Source organism: Pinus tabuliformis, chromosome J, assembly GCF_031772625.1.
Source record: "Pinus tabuliformis cultivar Carrire ecotype Pingquan chromosome J, CPIR1, whole genome shotgun sequence".
Classification (NCBI taxonomy): domain Eukaryota; kingdom Viridiplantae; phylum Streptophyta; class Pinopsida; order Pinales; family Pinaceae; genus Pinus; species Pinus tabuliformis.
Window position 1 is genome coordinate 622673610 of NC_142295.1, and position 19979 is coordinate 622693588.

The following is a 19979-nucleotide window of genomic DNA, read 5'->3' on the forward strand; positions in this document are numbered from 1 at the left end:
GCTTATTTCGGTTTCGGTTTATCTAGCTTTTTTTTTAACCGGATCTATACCTTTCACTTCTGCGTATGCTCTTTGCCCTGCGACTCTGTGCGATCTGGGCAAATCAGAAACAGAAATGAAGGATTTTTCTCATGCGTATGCTCTTTTCCCTGCACCTTAGTGTGATCTCGGAAAATCAGAAACATTGAGAAAAATATTTAGTTTTTCGGCTAAAGCTAACTTTGAGCCGCAAGGTTCAATTTTTGAAAATATTTAGTTTTTTGGGTAAAGCTAACTTCGAGCCGCAAGGTTCGTTTTCTTTGCATGTCCGTGTTGGGTTTTGTGTTTTTTGTTTTGTAGGGAAGAAGAGCTTTCTCAAAGCAAGCACGCAACACAAGGCCCCCCCCCCCTCTCTCTCTCTCTCAAATTTTTTGTATAGATCAATTGGTTCAAAGCTATTTTAAGAGAGTAGAGGTCTTGGGTTCAAGTCTCCATTTTGTGGGGGCGGACTTTTTCATTTCCGCACATTCCCGCACTTCGTCGGCAACTTCAACAACTTTTTTTTAAAAAGCCATAACTTCTTCATCCGGAAGCCTTTTTCAGAGCCGTTTTTTTTAAACCAGCCTAATTTTTCGAGATCTATCCATTGGAACACTTACTTTCAGCATTTTCAGCTTCAGTTTCTGTTGAAATGGAAAGTCAATACCAAGTTACCCTTGACATCACCAACTACTTCCAATGGTTGTCCTACATGGAGGATTTACTTAGAAGTAAAGGTCTCTACCGAATAGCCACAGGCCAAGAAAAGAAACTGAAAGATGAAGACAAGGTTGCTAAATGGGAAAATAGACAAGATCAAGCACGTGGTTTGATAGGGATGTCTATTTCTCCAGATCTTAGATTCCATATTGCAGAACTTGAAACTCCTCATGAAGCAATGGAACAAATCAATAAAGTTTTTGGGATTAAAAATGAAATTAGCGCCCATCAACTTGAAAATGAGTTGCTTACATTGGACCCTAATAATTTTTCTTGCATTGAAGATTTCTTGTCTAAGTTCAAGACCCTTAGATATCTTTTGGAAGGTGTTAAGGTTAAGAAAGAAGATAGTAACCTTATTTATTCCATCCTTACTAAGTTGGGACCAGCCTACTCTGTATTTGTTTCCACCTTCCATTCTACAAGAGAAGCCTTCATTTATCAAGGAAAAGACTACAAGCCCCCTTCCTTTGACTCTTTTTGTGATTCTTTAATAAGAGAACAAGAAAAACTCTTACACCTTGGTCTTCTTAATCTTGGAAACTCTTTCAAGAAAGCGTTAGCCGCCCAGTAGCAACCAAATTCAAAGAATCCTAAGAAGTCATATCCTAAAAAGAATGGTCCTAAACCAAACAAGGGTCCTAAGCAATTTCAGCCCCACAATGAAAAATCATTTCAACAAAATGATAAGATAAATAAAAACAAAGGGAAGAAGACTGATAGACATTGCAATTTTTGTAATCGAGATGGCCACTTAGAATCAAAATGCTTTAAAAAGATGGAAGCCTTGGAAGCAGCAATGAAGAAGCATAACATCCATTTGGGGCAATCTTCAACTTCAACTTCAACTTCATCTTCAGGAATGGCACTTTCTGCATGTGGTTGTCAAGCATCTCGGTCTGGCTATGCATTAAATGTATCTTCTTCTTCTCATTCTCATGAGTGGCTCATTGATTCTGGAGCTTCTTATCACATGGCCAAAAACAAAGCCATGTTCTCTTCTTTAAATGATTGTAACACCAAAAATATATATGTTGGTGATGATAGATCTCTTAATGTTGTAGGGACTGGAACTGTTCATCTAGACAATGGTCAGTTTAATGATGTATTATGTGTTCCAACCTTGTCCTGCAACCTTCTATCTGTCTATCAGATAACTCATTCAGGTGAAGGTAAAATCGTTGAATTTTCACCTCATGATGTTGTAATCAAGGACTTAAAAGATCTTAAACAGATTTTGGCTACTGGCATTGCTGATGACTCTACAAGGTTGTATAAGTTTCACAACTTTGGGTCATCAAATCTTCCCTCAGTATTTGTTGCTCATAACGATGAAGTGAGCAAACTTTGGCATGAGCGATTTGGTCACTTAAACTATCGCTCCCTTCAGCATCTATGTAAAGAAAATATGGTGACAGGTCTTCCTATGGTATCTTGCAGAGATGGTGTTTGTTCCGGATGTGTACTCGGAAAACATCATCGGGACAGTTTTGAAAAACGTGCCTCTTGGCACGCCTCAGCCCCTTTACAGCTTGTGCATAGTGATTTATGTGGTTCACTTCCAGTTGTGTCATTCTCTGGTTGCAAGTATTTCTTAACTTTCATTGATGATTTCTCCAGACGCACTTGGGTATACTTCTTAAAACTCAAGAGTGAAGTATTTAACACTTTTTTGGCCTTCAAGGCCTTTGTTGAAAAACAATCTGGACATCAAATTCTTAAGTTAAGATCTGATACTGGAACCGATGCTCCAAACACAACAGAGCAGTCCTCTCGGCCCGAAAGCAGTCAGAAACAGCAGATCTAGGAAACGGCAGTCGGATGCAGTTCTACCGGCTTCAGATTTGGATCACCAACGGATGCGGCCCTCAAATAGATCTGATACCATGTAGGAATTTACAGGGTAAGTTCCTCAGAAAGAACACCAAAAGGACACCGCTCACAACCAGATCACAGATCAATACACCAGTATTTTTGACATGGTTAAAACCCTCAAAGAGGGAAACAGTCCACGGCCTGAGCCAACGCGGCCACTTCAGGCAATTTATTAATCAAAGAATGAAAATTTACATAAGCTTCTCTCATGCACGGATTACCCTACAAATGACCCTCCATGCGCTTTAAATAGAATTCATGGACCAATCAGGTGTCAAGCCACGGATCAAGTGTCGGTAATACCGAGGAGAGAATGAACCGTCGGACCACTACATATCGTGACTGTCGGATTGTAAGTTACAAAATGTACAACGGTAAAGAAACACACTTTACCTAACTCTACACTAGACCAAGTTGTACTTAACTATTTCCTATGTGTCGGAATATCCTAACAGAATTTCCCCATACCATTTCTGAGTCTTGGAGATCTCATGTGCTTTAGCCTCTCCACCAATTTTCATGACTAGAGGACATCCGATGCTACCACAAATCAACAAACACTCTGAATATCGACTTGATGTTAGTTCGGTCCTGTGGTCAACTGTGGTTGATTGTGGCCCAAATCTACGGTCAAAGTCTCCTTTCTTTTGCGGTCAAACTTGCCCTTTTTTTAATGCTCAAATTTAGTCAAACTCTCGATCAAATTCAGTAGAATCTTAGTCAAACAGAGTAGGTTAAAATCGGTCATATGGTAGTCTCTTTATTTTGGCCAACCTTCAGATCTCTTCCTCTTTGACTTCACACATGTGGATAAGAAAAATAGAAGAATGTGTCTTGGTCGAATTGGTTCAAATCTGGAGGTCAACTTGTGGTTTTTAACTAGTCAAATGGGTGAATTTTTTACCAAAATTCACAGCCCTTCTTGGTGGGCTTGACTTGATGATTTGGAGCCTACATGATTTTGAAAATTGCAATTTTAATATTATTTTTCAAAATTTTCTTTAGCCAATTCAATAGGTCTATTTGGCATGCGGAAATACCTTCCAATGCAAAACAAAAATCAACACTCCCTCTTAGTGAGGGAGGTATTCTCCTTGTCTGCAATAGATTCTCCTTTAGCTGAAATTTCTCCTTCCTTAAGAAGAGTTTATGAGCTTTCCATATTGATGCATGTCTATAGATAACTCCATCCTAGAGTGGGCAATGTAACTCCTCATATATCCAAGGTTGGCCAAAGTCCTTTATGGCTCCTTAGGCAAATTGTATCAATCTCCTCTGGTCATGACCTAGCCTAGGCATCTAAATTTTTATTTGGAGAGAATTTGCCTTTAGACCATTCACTTTTTGGGTCAAAGTCCTTTATGACCTAGCCAAGTCCTTCTAGCTTAAAAGGTGAACTACATCTATCTCCTTTGGTCAACATAGCAAGTCCTTCTGCCTTCTAAGGAGAAGATCTGTCCAATCCCACAATTTCCCCAGGACATTCACCTTTGGTTGACCTAGCCAAATCCTTCTAGCTTCAAAGGTGAATGTATTAACCCTCATTATTTCCTTCTAAAGAGGGAGAGAATTAGCATCAAACTAAGCTCATCTTTGTCCACAATCTACTCATTTGTAGATATGTATTGGAGCTCTCTTGCTCCTCTTCGTATCATGTCTCGGAAGAAGTGGCTCAGCCATGCCCTTCTGGCTTTTGAAGAAGGTCTTCATGTGGTAGTCCTAGCTGCTCCTTCTGTCACATTAGCAAGTCCTCCTACTATTGTTGCTCCCTCTATCACGTAAGCAAGTCCTTCTGTTATTGGTGCTCCCTCTTACAAACTTTGCTTGGCAGCCTTCATGATGTACTTGCAAACCTTATTTAGGATGCCATGGAAGAAACATTTATAACCAAGCAAAAAATACAAAGACAAGTGGTTGACTAGGAAAAAAATAATAATCAAGAGAAAGATATGAAGTACTTATCTTTTCATTAAGAAGGAAACTATTGTGGGTTGTAGTATATTATCCTTGATCCTTTCTCTCTTGCAGAAATGAGGTCTATCTTTCATTCTTGCAAGAAATGTGTGGGTTAGGGTTTATTCATCTTCGAGTTATCTAGCAACACTAAAGGCTCAACTTCTAGTCTTCTAAGGTTTACAAACCCTCTGTCGTCCAAATTTTATTGACACCCTTTACAACTCCATCAAACTTATCATGTGCTAATTTATCTTGCTGTGAATCTTGAAGGAACATAATTTTGGGTCATAAAAAACTTTCCAGTATTCCTCAAGCTAACGTTATGGATAAAAAAAATCACATGATGAGTTGTTCAGAAAATTTTGCAAGGATAATCACATCAAGCTCATGATATCCTTTTGGAAGGTTGCTCCTTCTACTTTGCCTGACTCTCGGTTCTCTTGGAACTGAAAGCTCTTCCTATTGTTGAACACAATCTTGGATGTTAATTTGTACAATTTCTTCCAACATTCTCAAAAATATAACTATCTGTTATGGGAGCAAAAAACTTCTTGTAGTTCATTCTTGATAGGATCCTCTTGTTACAATCTTGCCTTGTACTTTCCTATGTAATGGCAGTTCTTTTGCAATAAAATTGAATAATCATGAACCTCGCCTAGGGGGTTATGAAAAAAATGGTCCATAATAAGGCCATACAAAAATGAAGAAGATAAGAGGCCAACTTAAAAAAATGCTCATCTCTAATTCTTAAAAGAAAACAAGTTGAAAATAGAGGGGATTTGTCAATTTCTTGACAGATCTAAAGGAAAAATTCTTTTGACTTTTTTTGAGGTGGCTACTCATCATCATCATTTTCAACGTTGGTTGTTGATGCATGCTCCCTTTCCTTCCTTTTTCTTTTAGGGCAATTGGATGCATAATGTCCAAAATTTTGACAAGTGAAACACTTCACTTTTGACATGTCCTTCTTTTTCTTATCTTGAGTGTGAGCAGGTCTTCTACTTGAATTCTTCTTACTGAATTTTCCAAAGTCCTTTTTGTCAAAATTTTCAAAGTTCCTTCTTCCCTTTCCTTTTCTAGTATGAGCTGCAAGGGCTTGTGTTTCTTCATTCTGAGGAGTTTGTGAGTTATTTCTAGATGATAATCTTGACTCTTCTTGAACACAATCAGTCCATAGCTCATCAAATGTGGGTAGTTTTGATCATGCACAAATTCCTTGAATAAATGGTTCCCATGAGGATGGAAATCCATTGAGAGTAATTGAAACAAGTTTTGGATCTTCAATATTGTCTCCAATGGCTACAAGCTCATCTCTGACTTGTGAGATATTCATAAGATATGAGACAACAAAGTCTGATTTAGTCATTGTGATATTATGAAGACGATTTTTCAAAGAAAACTTTATGCCCGTATTGTTGATTGCACATAATTTCATTAGAGCATCGTATATTGTTGTGGTTGTCTTAAATCCTACTACATGAGGAATCAAGTGATCTTTGATGGAATCTACCAAGATTTTTTTGGCCTTAGCTTCATTCTTCTTATATTTAGCTTTCTCTTCAGCTCCCTCTGGTTCTAGAATGACTTTTTCCACATGTTCCTGAAGTTCATTCTCTTCCAAAATGAGTAATATTTTGGTATTCCAAGATTTGAATTTGAGGGCACCATCTAGCCTATCCTCAACTCTAAGATTTGGTGCCATTTTAGACAAGAGACCAAAACACAATTAAGTTGATCTTTTTGTGAAAACCTTGAAATGCAGCAACAGGAATTTATTCTTCTATTTGATTAATTATGCAGTTTATTTGATACGACAAATAACGAATAAATCACACTGCAATTCTTCAAGATATATTTACTCTGCGGAAAATAAACTGGATTCTTCAAGATAAATTTACTCTGCGGAAAATAAACTGGAACTAAGAAAATAGATGCACACACAATAAAAATGACACCAATATTTTTGGATGAAAGTCCACGGAAAAAACCTAATTGGGAAAATTGGTGCAACAGATGAAGGTTTATTTTATTATTATGTAGCAGCAAAATCTTAGTACAATATCTGGATGCCCAAAATGGCAATCCTCCAGCAAAATAATCTGGCCAAAATATTAGTGAGACAATTTGTCTCACCCAAAAACTGATCTTAGGTTTGAAACTGGCTCTGTTTGGGCTACTCAAAACCCTTGCGTCAACCTTTGCGTAGGCCTTTTCTGCATTGCCTCCATAACTCACTAAAATTTGTCTCTCTAATTGACTTTGCCTCTAGGAATGATTCCCTCGACCTCTTAGATCTCTTCCCGGTCTCTGGCTACTGAATCGATCTCCCTTTTAGCTAAATCGAATTGACCCTCTGAAGCTTCTACATAGGCCTTGCACAACCTCACTGAGGAAATACTACAACCTCTCTTATGTTGGCTCTTTGACACTAATACTTCACCGGAACTCTGCTATTGATCCTTCAATCACTAATGTTATGGCTTGAACCCTCTCTTGTTGAATCCTTGCAACTGGATAGCTCAATCTACGCAAGGAACTCGCTCTCCTCCTTGCTCGATGTTTGTATCTCCAACCCCATCGACCTGCTCTTATAATCTTTCGTTGGTGAACCAATGACCATGATTAGATCTCCATCAACGGCTAAGATCATCTCAAACTCAATCCATGTGAGTTTTTAGAGCATTCTCACCTTTCCTTAATCAAACACTATTAATTAACCAGTTTTCCTAAGTTAGGAAAAATTTAAATGATGGTTAATTAATTTAATTAAGGCATTTTGCAAGCTTATCTCGCTAAACCTTTTCTGGATTTTAAAGATCTTGCGTTCTTAGCCTCTCTGACACAAATGGAGAATACAACACATGTCTGATGCTACAAAACTAACACTCTCTCTTAGCGAGGAAGGTGTTTTGTCTTCTCCCATAACATCTTCCTTCATGCTGCTGATGTTTGACATCTATAACAGCATGTCACTGTCCATCAAGCTACTGCGCATACTCTGATTCATATGCTAACTTTGCAACTGAACCATCTTGCATTTGCATTGCTGTTGACACTACACTGTGCCACCTTGCACTACTGCTAGCATTGCTCTGCGTTGCAATTGATCTCATGTTGTTGTTGTTGCAACTACTGCAACTGAGAAGCAAATCCTAATAACTAGCTTTGCAATTTTCCACTGTCTCTCCGACTGCAACTAGCTTTGATCTGTCTACTAAGTAACTGTCTGTGCCCAATTGTCATTGCGCCCCTCAGTAACTGTCTGCTACTAGATTTGCAACTGTCCCTCAAAATCTAGCTGCCTCTACTGAATAATATAATCCAATTGCTAATGAAATGGGTTCTCCACTATACCCATATGTTATTTGAAATAAACGAACTTAGCTCTCCCTAGAGCTTTTGTGAGTATATTTGCTACCTACTCTCTTGTAGGAACATGTTGTAGCTAGACTGCTCCACACTGCACACAATCTCTATTGAAGTGATATCGAATGTCTATGTGTTTTGACCTATCATGAAATGCTGGATTTTTAGAGAGCTTGATGCAACTCTGATTATCATAGTAGATACTGGTCGCCTCCATCCTCTGACTAAACAAGCTCACTAGCAACTTTCGAAGCCATATAGCTTTGCATGTGGCCATGCTATCTTCCAAGTACTCTACCTCTATAGAGCTCAATGCCACAGACTCTACTTCTCGCTACACCAAGAGACCACCCCTGATCCAACGTTGAAGCAACATCCAAATGTGCTCTTCCGATCCACTGAACTACTTGCCCAATTTGCATCTGTGAAACCACATAACCTGATACCATCACCTCAAGTATACCTCAATCCATACTCGACTGTGCCACACAAATACCATAGAATGTGCCTCGCTGTGTCCAATGCACTCTTTTCAGTCCCACCATAACCTGATTGAGAGTGTTAACGACGAAGGAGATATCTGGCCCAGTGTTGACCAAATACATGAGGGAACCTGTAAGTTTTCTATACAAGGTGGGATCAACGTCCTTGTCCTCTAATGCATTTATTTTCCTCTAGTTCATAATCATAGGCATAGACATAGGTCTATAGCCCTGCATCCTAAATCTCTTCAAAATCTCTGCAGCATATCTCCCTTGACCAAGGAAGATCTCCCCGTCCTTCTGCCATACTTCTAGACCTTGTTGGCATTATGATACAAGTGTTGTCCTTGATGGCAACTCCTTCACAAGTCAGTTCAGTTTTGATGAAAGGCAACCCACAGTGTAATAGATCCATTTAGATGTAACAGGGCATTGGTATAGAAGAACAAGAAGATGGAACTAAAGTCTACTAATCAGAATGAAGAAGTTGAAGCTAAAGGATGGTGAAAAGCAATTTAAGATGTATACGCAGGTACACTTAGTCAAAACCGTGTATACCAATGTTGCACGAAGCGGGAGCGAAGCGGAAGCGCGAAGCGGAAGCGCGGAGCGCGGAAGCGTCATTTTCCAAAAATCTAGGGAGCGAAGCGTCCGCGGAAGCGTCTGCTATATATATATATTTTTATATATTTTTTTGCATTTATACTCAAAACAAACATCCCAAATACCAAATTAATTGTAGAAGACATGAAAACATGCATATTTTTGCATAAATCAAGATAGATATGGCATCCATGATTCCATTGTAGTTACTAGTATGTACAACAATCATCTATATTCTAGCTATTACAAACATACATCAAACTTTCTCTGATACCAAATGAAATGAACAAACTTTCTCTGATACCAAATGAAATGATCAAACTTTCTCTGATACCAAATGAAATGAACAATCATTTATAGAATATGAACAAGATTCATTTTACTGAATATCCAATCTGGGATAAAAAAGACATCAGGTTACAATCCATATAGAACAAGTAATAAATATGTTTAATAGTGAGTTGATGATAAAATGCCAATTGACAGTGTACTTACAGCATTGACTTGAGAGTCGACACAATGGTTGACAGTCCATTTCCCTTTATTAGGTCACATATTTTAGACAGGATGTGTCCTTTCATTTACTATTAAATATTACAGCTATTATTATTTACTGATATTTATATATTTATGTTCATTACATAATCTCAGTGCTCTTGTCCCTTGATTTCTCTTGATTTGCTTATGTAATTTCTGCTATGTTTATTGAGTTACATTTTATCATTTGGTAATTAGGTTATTATGTAGTGGCATATTTCTGATCGATAATATGCTCAAAACCTTTCTTCAACATGTCAAAGCTTGTTTTTCTAACAAGTATCCTCATCATTCTCCTAGAATAAAAGAACATCACTGCCAAACAGCGAATTTTGTGTTAGATCATAATGGTTTAAGTCATTTTTCACCATTTTTAAACCTGATTCATCAAGATTCCTGCCATAGACAGATACACTGGATCTAGGCCAGGTCTATGTCTGTAGGTCTGGACATGCATCCAAGCCATATCTGACGTGTCCAGCCCGAATGTATATGAGATTTTTATGAAGCAGGATCCTGGGTGGTTACCGAGGGTGGGGAACCTGCCAACATAGGATAATGAAAAGTAGCAATGGAATATACAGATACTATCTACTTTCTTATAAGTCCATTCAAATAAATAAGACTAGTTGTGATACACTATCTTTACCAGTTCTGAAGAATGATGCCCTCCTTTATTAGTACAGATTTATGAATATGTTTCAATTGACTTAGGATTAGAAACGTTTCAGTCCTCTAAAATGAGTGAGATTGTCAAAACCATAACATCCAAAGCACTCATTCCAGAAACATCTTCAATAACACAAGCTATCAAATACGAAATGGGGGGGGGCCGCAACATGAAATGGCAGGAATCGTTTTTTTTGCCCGGAATCGCGCCACCTCCAAAACGGAATCGCGCTTCCAGTGGGGATTCCGGATCGATTCGCTCCGATCCGCGATTCTGCCTTTGGATCCGGGGGGGGGGGGGCGATTCCTGCAACACTGGTGTATACACGCAGGTCCACAAAACAAAAAGTGCATATACATATACACGCACTCCTGCAAGAGGAAAACTGTGTATAGGTTGCAAAATGAAGGAATTTCAAGAGTAGAGAATACCAGGGGTCAATACCATGGTATTAGCCCACAATATTGAGCGAAGTAACGACTAGTTGATCTCGCCCAAGAATACCACGGGTCCTAAGTGGTTTTGGTCTGAGGTATTGAGAAAGGCCTAAAACTATAGGAGGAGAAGAACATATGGCCTAAGTGTGCAAGTGAAAAGGGTTTCTAAAGAATACTTCTATCTGAAGTATATTTTATGTTGCAGGGGCTATGTTGGTGATTTTGATCTGAAATATTTTGTGCACCTTGAATTCAATGTTGGATCAGGATCATGAGACCTGAAATGACTTATCATTAAATGATCTGATATTGGTTGGGCTAGATCTAATTGTGTACACCTGTTTTATTCTTTAAATGTCATGATCTGGGTTTGTCTGAAGTCTGGAATAGCAGCGAAGTTATGAGTTAATATTTGCATATTTGTACGCTGGTTCATCTTGGTAAAAGCACGTGTACACGCAGGTTCTACTCTTCCAAGTAGCGTATACAAAGGAAAAGCCTTTTCTTCAGGTCGACTAATCTATCTGATCAGTTCTGTTGTTTTACTGTTGTCTGTCAATGAAGTCTTCTTAGATTTGAATGAAAAACTGAATGCATAAGGAGTTTGATATATGATTGATTGATTGTATAAGTGATAAGGGTGATCTCTGCTACTGCCTGTGTAAAGCTCTGTAAATTGACAATAGATGTTCAATATATTGTTGGTTGGTACATATTTGATTCAGAAGTTTTATGTTTCAGTAGTTTTGAAGGTATACGCAGGTTTGATTGAAGGAAGTAGCGTCTACACGCAGGTTGGGTTCAGTAAAGTAGCATATACATTCTGATGTATGATTTTTGAGGTTGCAGCTGGTTCTGAATGATGATGCAGGTTTCTGGGTTCAACACAGTGTTCTAGTGACAGTGATTTGATTGTTCAGATTAACTGATTGTTGGTTGATGCAGTTTGAATTTCAAAGTTTCTGATGGGTCCAGTATGAAAATTTGATGAAACGAAGCCTTCATGTGTATTGTTGTGTACCAGGAGCATCCAGTCTGAAAATTTATGAAACGTGGTCCCTGGAGGAAGAGAGAAGGTCGTAGCCTTCTATAGGCCGGTGCCTATGTACTAGTAAACACATTGGCTAGTACAAGAGCTAGGGGGTTGTAGCTCCCTTCCAGTAGAAGTTGGAAAACGAGAGAAGGTTGTAGCCTTCTGTAGGTGGGTGCCTGCATACTGGTATGAGTCTGCACCAGTACAAGATTGTAAACAGATTTTCTTATTATTAAAAGAAGACAGAGATGACAACAGCAGGTGGTTTTCACCCACATTGGGTTTCCACCTTAAATCTTGGTGTTCATGTGTGTTGCTTATGTGTGATGGTTTATTCTGTTTTTATTGCACTGTTTAATAAGTTACTAATGCATTGGTTATAGATCAACACATGATAAATTAACTAAATCACAATTTCTCTGGGTATATGCTGGTTTCACTAATCACAGTAGCGTGTACACGCTAGTTCACTTCACAGAAGTAGCATATATAAATCTGTTTGGGAAATGAAAAATTATTGATTTGATAATACTGATTCACCCCCCCGCCCCCAGTGTTATTTCCAACAATTGGTATCAGAGCTAGGTCCTTCAAAAAAAGCTTGATCACTTTAAGGAAGATCTGTCAAGATGAATAATCACGAAGGCATGGGATCCATCAGACCACCAATCTTCAATGGAAGCAATTTAGTATATTGGAAAATAAGAACAAGAGCCTATCTACAATCGCTTGGAGCCGATGTTTGGGAAATTGTGGAAGGAAGATATCAATTTCCAGTAGCAATTCCTACAGACTCTGCAGGTAAGAAGTTATACGAAACCAATGCCAAAGTTGTCAATATGTTATTGGGAAGTCTATCAGAATCAGAATTTGTCAAAGTCATGCAACTCAAGACAGCCAAAGAAATATGGGACAAAATCATTCAGAGCTACGAAGGAGACTCTCAGGTAAAACGTGCTAAGCTTCAAACTCTTAGAATTCAGTATGAAACTCTTAAGATGCATAGTGATGAGAGTGTTGCTAGTTACTTTTTACGTATAGATGAGATTGTTAATTGTATGAAGAATCTGGTTGAAGAGGTAATGGATGTTACTTTAGTTGAGAAAATTTTGAGATCTTTGTCTTCTAAATTTGAGTCAAAAGTGTCCGCCATAGAAGAAAAACAGGATCGTCAAACTATTACTATGACTCAACTCCATGGAATCCTAACTGCCTTTGAAATGAGAAAAGGAGGTCCATCAGATATGGGAGAAGTCGATTTTAAAGCGTTAGCAAAGGGAAAAGTAAAGGAAGAGCACAATGAATCAGAACACATTTAAGAAGAAGAAGATGAGGTAAATTTTGTCAAGAAGCTTCAACGGGGTTCCAGAAGATTCAGAGGTAAGCTACTTTTCAAATGCTTTGCTTGTGGTAGAAGCGATAGCCCACTGTCACCTCAGCTAAGTCTCTTTGCTCTTTACGAACTTTCACTAATGGGATGAGTCCCGGTATGAGAGGAATCACAAGAATGGATGGATCAATAATAGGATATGGGGTGATTCCCAAAGTCTATTCACAAGAGAGACTGAATTGAATAACTTGCTTGAGAAGGAAGGTGATAGGCCCAAGTATCCTCTTAGCCCTTCCTAGAGAGCCTATCACCTTGCTTCTCAAGCAAGCTGTTCAATTGAGTCTCTCTTGTGAATAGGCTTTGGGAATCACCCCATATCCTATCATTGATCCATCCATTCTTGTGATTCCTCTCATACTGGAACTCCTCCCATCAGTAAAAGTCCGTAAAGAGCAGGGAGCCGTATCTGAGGTGACAGAGGGCTATCACTCCATTGTTGCCCCTTAACCTAGTAGTTTCTATATAGGACCCTTGCTAGTTTGAGCGGTAACAAGCCTCTCTGACACAAATCAAGACTAGAACACCTGTCTAATGCTACAAAAAACTAACACTTTTCTCTAAGGTTGACTTCCCAATTAAGCTGCTTGAATAGTTGTCTCTAAGGCTGAGTTCAGTCTTTCAACAAGCCTCTAATACCATGTTGAATTTTCTACAATAATGCAAAGTAGAAACTGATCTTGATAATTACTTTTCATGGATTTCCAATTCAATTACCTTATATCACATATATCATTAAGCAATTACACACAAAAAATCTCAACAATAATATAATGAAAACAATAGGATCAAAAATAGATAGCCAAGCACAATAGATACAACAAAATTACCCTGGGAAAACCCAAGCTTGGGAAAAACCTAGCAGCTCTTCTAAGGAGAAATTGTTGTTCAACAATATTTACAAATCCAAGAATTATTGAAATCTTTGCCACAAATTGTAGCCCAAGATACTAGTCAAACCTAGTCAAATACCAGCTTAGTCAACGCTAGTCAAACTTCCAAATATTAGAGAATTTAATGATGATGAACTTTGGTCAACAGTTTGAAATTCGGCTTGATGTTAGTTTGGTCTTGTGGTTAAAGGTCTGTGGTCAACTGTGGTTGACTGCAGCCCAAATTTTTGGTCAAAGTCTCCTTTCTCCCGCAGTCAAATTTAGACAAACTTGGTCAAATGGAAACCTCTTTATTTCGGTCAACCTTGAGATTTCTTCCTTTTTGACTTCGCACATGTGGATCAGAAAAATAGAAGAACGTGTCTTGGTCGAATTGGTCCAAATGTGGAGATCATCTTGTGGTTTTTATACTAGCCAAATGGGTGACTTTTTGACCAAAAGTCATACCCCTTCATGGTGGGGCCGACTTGATGGTTTGGAGCCTACATGATTCAAAAAATTACTATTTTAATACAATTTTTCATAATTTTAAATGGCCAATTTAGTAGCTCTATTTGGCATGTGGGAATACTTCTCATTGCTATACAAAAATCAACATAAATGGGGTCAAAAAGTGGTGGAGTAGTTAATTTTGTTGAGAAATGTAACTAGTTTCTGTCTTCATAATTGTACTTGAACCATGATGTAATGTATTTGTCAAAAAGAAAGAAAAAGGAAAACTATTATAAAAGAAAATTTTATTTTATGAGCATGGGTTTCATGCTCTATTTATTTTTTTTGTAGGTGAAGCCTCCATTGAAGGCTTCTAGGCTTGTGTCTTAAGTCAAAGTCATAATGTATTAGACCCTTCTTGGGCTCCTTATGTCAAGAAAAGAAAGTTATTTTTTATGTTTCTTACACTCCTCCACTAAGTCGGTTTCCTCACCCCTTCACGTCAGCCTCAAGTCCTTCATGTCATCCTAATAGAAGAGCTTCAAACAACTATAAATAACAATGAATTTGACCCATTTGAGACACCACCATGACAAGTTCGATCTGCAATTTGAATAGAAGAAGAAAGGAATGCGATGGCTTAGAAAAAAAGAGTAAACCCAAGCGAAAAAGGAAGAGAAGTCTGTCAAGCTAAAGAAAATCGAAATCTTGATGTTTTCTATGACACGTGCAAACTTGAAGCTAGTTGTAGGGGCCGAGGATGTAAGGTCGAATTGCAGAAGTTGCAGGAAAGAAGAAACGAGATTCTGATGACTTCAAATGACTTGTGTTGAGGGCTGACTTGGTGGATGGAGGGAGTCTATATTTTTGGTTAAAAGGTCAAGGTTGTCTCATTTAATTTGATTATAAAGAAGAGAAGAAAAATTTATGGGTTTTTTGCTAGAATAGGGGCTTTGCCTCGGCTGAGTGCCTACATCTTGTGTTCATCTTGTATGGTTGTGATCTTCTTGTCTTTTTGGCATTTATTTGATGTTAAGAGCACTAATATAATAAACAAAAGACAAATATAATATCACAGGTACATGTCAAGTAAGAGAAATCAAGAATAAATGCTACCCTAATGGATTTCTCAACAAATTGTTGGTGTTGTCCCATTGTTTCTGTGTATAAATGTCCAGCAGAAAACTAAAGACAACAAGAAAAACTACACCAATTAATATTAAATATAACGTATAGTCACTTAGAAACAATGTAGCAATGAAACATGACCCGCATAAGAACCGCGAGTACCCGCAGGTCTGCACAGGTCTTATATTGGTCAGGTCACCTGCATAGAAACCGCAGATAAGACCCGGACCCGGCGGGTTGAGCATAAAACCCGGCTACCTGTATACAACCTGCGGATAGCCTATTAGACCCTCATCGGACCTGTCGAGCCTCAAAAGGCACAAATTCTACTTTTTTGTAAATGAGGTGGAGGGAAAGGGAAATTGGAGGGAAAAAAATGCTTTATAAGCATCTCTCTCTCTTCCATTTCTCATTCACTTGTCATTTGAGTGTTTGGCTAATTTTATGAGTGTTGAGCAGTGAAGCTAAAGGAGACTGAAGGAGCTCTTGGAGGAGGCTAAAGGAGGCTTCATCGGATCAGACTCAGCTTCAGGTAGGCTTCATGAACCTTGTTTGAATGTTTTCCATGTATTCAATTTTGTGTTTTTTTTTTTTTTTTTGTTATTTTTGCAAATTTTTTACAATTTTTATTTTTTGTTTGGGGCTGCCTGTGGCTGAGTTTCTCAGCCACACAGCCTCCTTAGCCTGCAAGCCCTGTGGCTGAGTTTCTTAGCCACACAGCCTCCTCAACCTGCAAGCCTTGTGGGTGAGTTTCTCAGCCACACAATAGTCCTGTGTGGCTGAGAAACTCAGCCACAGGGCGAAAAAAATTTGCAAATTGAAAAAATAATTGAAACCAAAAAAAATTATTTTGTTTGCTTCTAGATTTTGTCACCATGCCACCAAAGGGTTCTAGACAGTCTTGTGATCCGAAATGGGCACATGGTCAACGGATCATTGCCGATAATGACCACATTATCAAGTGCAATTATTGCAATACCACAATGCATGCAGGCATAAACAAGCTAAAATACCACCTAGCCAAAATTCCTGGGAATGGTGCAGGATGTTGTCAAAGTTGCCTTAATGAAGTCACTATTGAGATGACAGCTTCTTTGGAATCCATTAAAGAAGAAAGTTCTAAGAGGGCAAGAAGGAAGGATGAGATTGTTGGGATAGGTAGATCTTCATCTCAGAGTGAAACACTGTTTCAAAGTCTAGGTATTAGTAATTCCTCTTCAAGTGTTGTGGCAAAAAGGAGTATAACCTCTTCTTTTTTCAGTCCTCATACAACTCTAGGATCTCAACCAGCTCGAAAAGTTTTAATGAAAAGAAGAGGAAGGAGGTAGATATGGCAATGAAGAGGTTTTGTACCATAACAATCTTTAATTCAACTATGCAAAGTATTATTTTTAACAGCCCATGGTGGATGCCATTGCAAGTGTTGGCCCTGGATACAGAGCCCCATCTTTTAATGCACTTAGGGGTAAAGAGCTAGATGAGGAGCTTGAGTTTGTCAAGGAACAACTGAAATGCATTAAAAGCTCATGGAAATTTATAGGTTTTACAATTATGTCTGATGGGTGGATAGAGGGGTAGAAAAATAATAAATTTTGTTGTAGCTTGCCCTAAAGGAACCAAGTTCCTAAAATCCATTGATGCATCTGCAAATGTAAAAGATGCACATTTGATTTTTTCATTGTTGGCTGATGTGGTGGAGGAAGTTGGGGTTGCAAATGTTGTCCAAGTAATCACAGACAATGCAGCAAATTATGTGGCAATTGGAAGGTTGCTTTGTGCCAAATATCCCACCATTTTTTGGACTCCATGCGTTGCCCATTGCATAGACTTGATGCTAGAGGACATTGGGAAGTTGGAGTGGGTGCAAGATGTGCAAGAATGCAAGCAAATTACCAACTATATTTATAATCATGCTTGGGTGTTGAACCTTATGATGGAATTCACACCGGGTGAGCTTAGTTGCCCAACCGTCACATGGTTTGCTACAAACTTTCTTTCCCTCCAAATCCTTTTGTATGAGTACCAAGCTTATTCTATAATGAGGGGTCTAGCATTCAAAGAGATCCTGAGGTGATGAGAGGTGTGATGATATGCATTGAGAAGATGTTCCCAGATCATGATTATCAGGACAAAATCGACATACAACAAGATATGTACAAGGAAGCATCTGGCATGTTTGGATTCAGCTCAAGCCAACGTCTCAAGGACAAGAAAATGCCTTGTAAGTGCAAATTGTTAGAACTTAGCTTGTAGTTTTGCTAGTTCTCTTTTATATGTTTGGCATTGCAAACTAATGATTTTTGTTGTTATTTTTTTATAGCTCATTGGTGGATAGATTGTGGCACTGAGGCACTACAATTACAAGAATTTGCCATCAGAGTTCTGAGTCAACCCTGCAATGCTTCTTCTTGTGAGCACAACTGGTCAGTGTTTGAGCACATCCACAACAAAAAGAGAAACAGGTTGGAGCATGAGAGGTTGGAGAAGTTGGTTTTCATCTACTACAACCTTCGAATGCTCACAAAACAAGTGCAACCAAAGGATACAGATCTAATTTTATTGGATACTATTGATTTAGAGTCTGATTGGGTTGTGGAGGAGGAGTCCCTTGATTTGAGTTGGCTTGATGAAGAGACTGAGGATCTCTCTACTTTTCCATCTCAAATGGAGACTCCAAATACACCTACCTCATAGTTGCTTCAGCCTTTCGATGTTACCACTAGCTCCACGAGGGCTTATTGTAGGCGTGGTCGTCCATGAGTGATGAGACTCAAGATTGTTATGAGACAATCATTTATCATTTAGGACATATGTACTTGAATTTTGAACTTGTTGACATTTTTTATTTTAATTATGAAATCATGAGCCCTTTTCTTATTCAGTATCTAAATGTTTTGCTTACAAAAATAAAAAATGCTATGTTGTACTTTTATAGATATGAGATGATGTTATGAATTATTGCATATAGTGTGGTTTTTATAACTTATAAGCATTGGATTGTCATGACTCATTAGTTTCTTTTTTGTGCTTAAAATTTACCATATTTTAAGTTTTTTTTGTATTTTGACGAGTCTTATACGCGTCTTATAAGGGTCGTTCCCGAGTCTTGTACGAGTACGAGTCATGCAACATTGATCTAAACTTTTCTGTTTTTGATAGTCATCCTATATAACCCATATGTGGTCTTCAAATCATTTGTGAAAAAGTTATAATTGTCTTCTAGTGGTTGTATAGTTGAGTTGTTCTTGGTAAAAAAAATGATTTTTTTGGTGGGATAGAAGCTAGACTTAGAAAATCCTTTATTTTGTGTTGGGGAGGGTTGGTGGTGAGGGTGGTTGGGGTGGGGTTGGATTAATAACAACATTGAAGTAAATATTAGTATTAGACTTCATGTGATGTGTTAGTTACCTAAGATGTAACCAAGAAGGGATGTTACGTTGTTGGTTAGTGAGGTGGATTTTGTTTAATAACTTTCAAACAGGGGGATAAACAAGTGTTTAATATTATCTACACTTGAGACGTTTTTTAATAAAGTTGTTATTAACCACACCTCTTTGTCATTAGTTTGTGTGTCTTCTCTAGATATTAAAATGTTTAGTTTTGATTGTCTTTGCAACTTAGCTTTTAGAATATTTTTTCTCAGGCGCAAGTTGTTCCCATGGCTGATGTTGTCTCGACTCTCTACTCTCTCCCACTACCTAAATTACTAGTTTATGTTCACATCTTGTTGTTCCAATAACGTTATTATATTTAATGGCTTGGGTATGAAAATTACAATAGGCTTGGATATTCAAGCTCATGTTTTCGCATTGATTCAGAATCTTGCAAAAATGCATCTTTTACAATTCCGGCCTTGGTGGATCATTATTGTACCCTAGGAAGCATGTCACAAACATAGCATTAGACTTTAATTCATGTTCATGGAACATAAAAGATTTGCGCTTCCATGCGTCAAAATGTTTTCTCACTCTATCTTGTATTTCATTCTTTAATATTTGCACCTATTAACACTTTGGCAAGTAGAGGATGTAAAGCGTGTCTTCTTAGTTATTTGTTAAACTTCATGCCAATCTCCAAGACTAAATCTCATCATGGATTTGTTAGGAAATTCCTAGAAATGATCCAAGCAGAAGTAAAAATATGGTTGAAATTCATGTCTGAGAGATATTGCTAAAAATTTCGATTTCTGCAGAGAAATAAAAGAACTCTTACTTGCAAAGGTCATGAACCTGGTGCAGAGGCAGACTCTGAAGAAAACCTGGGTGATGGCAAGTCAAGATGAAGAGGCAGGATTTAAAGAATACCAGGATGAGAGCCAAAGTCCTAGTTCCAATTTAATACCAACTAATACGAGTGCACATTGAAAGAAAATGAAAGAGGGACAGGAGTGTGCAAGAGAGCAAGTGTCCTTGATTGTTTCAAGTTTCAACATGCGCTGTCAT

General features: G+C 38.1%; 1 protein-coding gene across 1 annotated transcript in view; it reads left to right on the top strand.

Annotated features, from left to right (window-relative positions):
* Positions 1-19979, top strand: part of LOC149228493 (6-phosphofructo-2-kinase/fructose-2,6-bisphosphatase-like) — a 149665-nt gene that overhangs the window by 70850 nt on the left and 58836 nt on the right. The window lies entirely within an intron of this gene.